Source organism: Macrobrachium nipponense, chromosome 2 (genome assembly GCF_015104395.2).
Source record: "Macrobrachium nipponense isolate FS-2020 chromosome 2, ASM1510439v2, whole genome shotgun sequence".
In the NCBI taxonomy this organism is placed as follows: Eukaryota; Metazoa; Arthropoda; class Malacostraca; order Decapoda; family Palaemonidae; genus Macrobrachium; species Macrobrachium nipponense.
In genome coordinates, this window is record NC_087201.1 from 131,110,007 (window position 1) to 131,116,287 (window position 6,281).

Genomic DNA, 6,281 nt, shown 5'->3' on the forward strand with positions numbered 1-6,281 from the left:
CCCTCTTTTCTTCCCAAAGATATTTTACGTCTTTAATGCCCATGCTAAAACGTATAAAAAAGGTTGCATATTATGTAACGTTTATATATATATATATATATAATATATATATATATATATATATATATATATATATATATATTGTTCAATGATAGCTTATATATTTTTTTAAATAACAGCCTTAGCAAAGGTTAAAATCCTGTACTGCAGTTCAACTACCATTAAGAATTGTAACATACTACCATTAAGAATTGTAACATAAAAAAAATATATGCTTTTAAAATAACAACTGATGGGCTTTTTATCTAACACCGAAATATATTTGTTTGCCTTTTCTCAATAACTGTTTCACTATTTTCATATGAATTTGCGTTACCAGAAAGGGCTTGCACTCCCATGTTAGTACGTACCATCTCTCTCTCTCTCTCTCTCTCTCTCTCTCTCTCTCTCTCTCTCTACAAATCTTCCTTTGTGATTCGATGCTTTTTAAAAAAGAATTGTTGCAAGTATATTATTACAACTGACTTGATTATATTAGTATTAATTTGAAGGGAGAAATATCTGCCCAAAATAATTTATTCTTTTTTCAATAATTTTCTTCCGTTACACATCTTAAGATCTGTTATTGAGGAACTGGATTAGATTCTTATTATTGCTCTGTTATGTATGATAGATTACTGTTGTTCCCTTAATAACAACATTGCAGCTTACAAAGGTATCGACTTGAAATGAATTCGAGATAGAGGGAATGAGAGTGACATATTTTGCTAAAGTAATAAGAACATAATATGAAGAGGATTACAAGTTTTGATCCGTATGCATTATTACTAAAGTGTTTAATTTTTGAGTATACGAGAGAGAGAGAGAAAGAGAGAGAGAGAGAGAGAGAGAGAGAGAAGAGAGAGAGAGAGAAGAGCGTTTGTAACGTGTGCTTATGTATGTTTTTATTAAGTGGTTCCGGACGTGACCATGAAGCTGCCGAAAAGTCTGGTAGTAGCGATGCAAGGGTTGGGCTGGTCACGTCCGAGGCATTCCACGCGATAAAACTTCCTCAGCACAAAAATGAGGATGGATTGCTGGTCTTTGATAATGAAGACAGGAGTGGAAACAGAGTTAGCGCGTGATTTATGTATCTCGCTCACCCAGAGATGAGCAGACGGACGCTGGGAAGGGACGGTTTTTTTTTCATGGCTACGCAACCATAGCCAAATAACGAGGGTATTTTACGTTGAGCGCAGTTGTATAGGAGTGTACTATGTATCTTCTTATGAGTGGCCATTGCTCTGACGGGAGAAATTTTCTAGTAGACAAAGAAAAGGAAAAATGTGATATTGCCTTTTTTTTCTTCTTAAAATTTTACCCTGTTATCGCTACTTACAAGAAAAATGTTTTTTATTGAAATCTCGTATCTGTTGGAGTGAGTATTCTGTCTTTGTACTATGCGTTTACTACGCAGTGATAAATATATAATCTGACTCACCATGGTTTTTGCGTCGTTATAAATATTTGAAACGTAAATACTAAATTTCCTCAGTGTCCCTTTTTTACCATATTGCTTATTGTACTTGTTGCTGTCCTGTGCTCTTATGAAGTTATTATACAAAGGTTTGTATTGTTCATGACGGTGATTTTAAATGGCCGAGACATTTGGTCTAGTGTTCCTTAGTATAGTATCCTGGGACCTTATTAATTTGTTTGGAGCCGTTTCAGGTAACACGTGTGTTATTCGCTTCCCCTAAATGTGAAAATTTTGCTGCTTCTTGCTCGCCTCAACAGAGATCTGGATGGGCACGATTGAATTTCGCCAAACCTATTACGTAAAATATTACATAATCTTTAACCGCATTCCCAAACGTTGATTGAACTTCTGTAGGGAAATAAGTTACCTAATGTTTCTGAAGATTCAACATTACTTTGTCTTATCTTCAACTTGATGCTTTCGTTTTTCTTAGGGCATACGTAAAGAAAATTTTATCATTTAATCCCGTGAGAAAATTAAGCATTACCTCTAGGGAAAATGACACGATACTGCCACACGTTCAAGGTCTTTGGTTCTAAATTATTGGAATTTTGCTCACCTTCCTAGGGGTTCGAAGCTTCTAGTGATTTTTATCTTTTAGAAAAGTTTGCCCAAGGTGGTGTTTTCGTCTTTATCACAATAATAATTTCCATTGCCATCACCGGAGCATGTCCTATTCATGCATCCTCCGTGAGATCAGCTTCAAAAGAGAACTTCCTTTGGAGAGTGAGTGCTACATTCCTTTCCGGTGCCAACCTGTCTCAGAAATCTGCATTCATTATAGCGTAAACCTGGTCTGCTTGAAAGTCTAATCACGCTTTTGCTGAAGGCTTATGAGCAGAGACTGGTATATATATAATATCCGCTTGTAGAGAAGCACGATTTCGACCATAAAAGCAAAATAAAAATGGGAAATAGAAATCTCTCTCTCTCTCTCTCTCTCTCTCTCTCTCTCTCTCTCTCTCTCTCTCTCTCCTCCATCTCTCTCTCCTTCTCCTCTCACCTCTCTCTCTCTCTCTCTCTCTCTCACACACAAATTTTGAAGTAAAAGTAAGGCTCAACAAAAGTATAGCTAAGAATTTTGGTGTAAATTTTCTTTCGTGAATTGTGGAATGATACATGCCATGTACTGTACAAAAGTAAAACGCACATCACGTTGAACATCGGACAATACTTTTAATATCATTTGTCTTAGTGAGACTTGTATAGCAGTGTTATTTTAAATGAATACTTTAGCTTTGTATTAGTAGAAACAGTAAGAAAATTTTCATCAAACACTAGAAACGTGACCAGTAGAGCATATTTAGGGCTACAAAGATTTTTTTCCCACTCATGTCAGCATTGACTATCTGTTTTTCTTCTTTCAGCTTTAAGGTGAACCATTAAGATGCACCATTAAGATCAAATTTCCATGATCATTATTAAAACGAATGATAACATTTGATACTGCAGAGACTTTCGTTATTTGAAAACGCATTTCGCTGAAAGAGAATCATTAGCAATGATAAGTGTTGCTGTGGCCCTTTCCAAAACTTATTGCAAAGATGAAGTAAGCGCCAGGATCCGTCATCTTTAAGATTTGGAAACCCGTAATTATCTTGCTTTCAGTTTTCTTTTCTTTTGTAGTATTACCTAGATCACTACTAAAATAGCTTTGGTTTTTATTCTTGGTGCCTAGATTATGAGGTCCTGTACATAATGCCGCTTGAAAGAAAAGGCTTATCATCAATACGTCGATCTGTTCCTTGTATAATCTAGTAGTCATTTGTATTTTACACCCCCACAGCCGTATTTCCTGGACTTTCCATTCCACAAGACCATTCCTTCCAAAAAAGCGCCTCAGTGGCGTGGTCGGTATGGTATTGGCGTGCTACCTCGATGGCAGCGAGTTCGATTCTCGGGCATTCCACTGAGAGGTGAGAGACGTGTATTTCTGGTGATAGAAGTTCACTCTCGACGTGGATCGGAAGTCACGTAAAGCCGTCGTTTCCGTTGCTGAATAATCACTGGTTCCGTGCAACGTAAAAGCACTATTCAAACAAACAAAATCCTGTCAAATAGTCAACCCAGAAATCTCTGCATTTACTTCTCGTCCTCTGTCCGAATATTTTCATTCTGAGAACCTTTATCACAATTTTTCTCTTCCTGAATTAATCACTCCAAGAGTCTCTGATTCATCTTTTGTCATGTAATGTCCATTTTATCATATTCATTTTATTACCATTTGCGACCTCCACTTCTACTTTTACTTCTGATACGTCTTCCGTAACGATTAATTGTTTCAACCATCTCGTCAAGGCTCATAACTTGCTTCCGTAGATACTTCCCCCCTTTTGCAACGTCTAGCACAGCTATTACTCTCATCTTGAATCCACTTACCCTCAACTTAAGCCTACGAAAACCAATAATCATTGCGTTAGATTGCTTAAGCTTTGTTTTAGGCGTATTATAAAATTATGAATAGAATCTCACAAAATATCCGCCCTGCAAAACACAATGTTGCAAAAACTAAGACATTTACAGCTTTATTTAAACGTTTCCCCTAGAAATTAACTGCAAGTTCTGAGAGAGCGCAAACAGATGCTGCCTACCAAGAAAACCCATCCCTTCCCTACAATAATTTATAGCAGTGCTCCAGAGAACTCGGTAACTTTGGAGAGTTTTTTAAAACTTGTTTTTTCCTTTTTTCAAACAATCTCGCTAAAAGCCTCAGCTGGGCCTCATCCAGAGTTATATGGATGTACTCGGATAACCATTAACCTCTTCAGCGTATTGATCACAGGACAGCGAACCGAATTAACTTGATGGAAGGCGAAATTTGTCGACGACTCATGTAAGCTGCATTAGCGGCTGTCGGGTGACGATCTACTAGACAGCTTAATGGGGTCGTTAACGTGATCCGGGGTCATCTCTCGTGAGCCTTTTAGGTCATATAATATTGCCCCTGCAAATTCTTGCAAATTAACCTGAACGTGTAGTGGGTAGCAAATTGGTTTACTCTGGCTGCGGGGAAGAAGTTAATAGATTGTACAAACCCAGGATTTACATCATTAGTGATAAATCTAGCAAGAATTATATAGAGCTAATTATAGTCATAAGAAGCAATTTGATGCATGAGCGTGTAAAGGTGTTTTATTGTCATAAGAAGCAATTTGATGCATGAGCGTGTAAAGGTGTTTTAAATTGCTTATAAGATGGATGATGCATAGAATAAGTTCTGTACATGGATGTGCGTAAAATAAGTCGAGAGTGCTCAGGGGTCAATTTAAGTTTCCTATATTTATCTGTGCTAAAATTATCTTTATACATATATCATAGCAGTGCAGGTGCTTTAAACGTAAGGCCTTTCATTAAGAATATCACAAGTCAGTTATAATATTTCAGAGTGAATTGCCCTTAACATATTGGTATAATTACGTTAATGACCCTTTCACTTTCTAGTTAGTAAAGATTGACTCTGTTGAAAAGAAATTATTATTATTGCTATTTCATTATTACTATTTTTTTTTCCACCGTAGTCATCCAATTCGACTGGGTGGCTTTCATAGGATAGGGTTCCGGGTTGCATCTTGCCTCCAAAGGAGTCCATCGTCACATTTCTCACTTTGTTCGTTGTTTTTAGTAGGACACACTTCTGCATGAGTCCTGGAGCTAATTCGGCACCTAGTTTTTCCAGGTTTCTTTACTGGGATCTTGGGATTGTTCCTAGTGTTCCTATGATTATGAGTACAATGTCCACCGGCATATCCCATATCCTTCTTATTTCTATTTTCAGGTCTTGATACTTATCAGTTTTTTCTCTTTCTTTCTCGTCTACTCTGATGACCCATGGTGTTGTTACATCAATGAGTGATATTTCTTGATTTTATGAATCAAAGTCACGTTTGGTCTATTGGCACGAATCGCCCTTTCTATTCTGATAACATAATCCCAGAGGATCTTTGCCTGATCGTTTTCTATCACTCCCTCAGGTTCGTGTTCATACCACTTATTAATGCAAGGTAGCTGGTGTTTCTTGCACAGGATCCAGTGGAGGGCTTTTGCTACTGAATCATGCCTCTTTTTGTGCTTGTTCTGTGCAAGTGCTGGACATTCGCTGCTATGTGGTTTATGATCTCGTTTTTCATATTGCACTTCCTGCATGTGGGTGGGATGTTATTTCCATCCATTGTTCTTTGGACAAATCTGGTTCTTAGGGCCTGACCTTGTGCTGCTGTTTGCATTCCTTCTGCTTCCTTCTTGAGCCCTCCCCTTTGTAGTCATTGGCATGTTTCATCGTTGGCCAGTTCTTTAGAATGTTTCAGGTACTGTTCGTGCATTAGTTTGTTGTGCCATTCCTCTGTTCTGTTTGTCATTGTCCTGTCTCTGTATTTCTGGGTCTTCATCTACTTTTCTGATTGTCATTCTTCTGTCTCTGTATATTTCTGGGTCTTCCTCTACTTTTATCAGTCCTTCTTCTCATGCACTACTTAGCCACTCATCCTCTCTGGTTTTCAGATATTGTCCCAGTGTTCTGCTCTCTATGTTGACACAGTCATCTATGCTTAGTAGCTCTCTCCCTCCTTCCTTCCGTGTTATGTATAGTTTATCTGTATTTGCTCTTGGGGGTATTGCTTTGTGCATTGTCATGTGTTTCCTAGTTTTCTGGTCTATGTTGTGGAGTTCAGCCTTCGTCCACTCCACTACTATTGCGCTGTATCTGATAACTGATACTGCCCATGTGTTTATGGCTTTCGTTGTTTCCGGTGTTGAGTTTTGACTT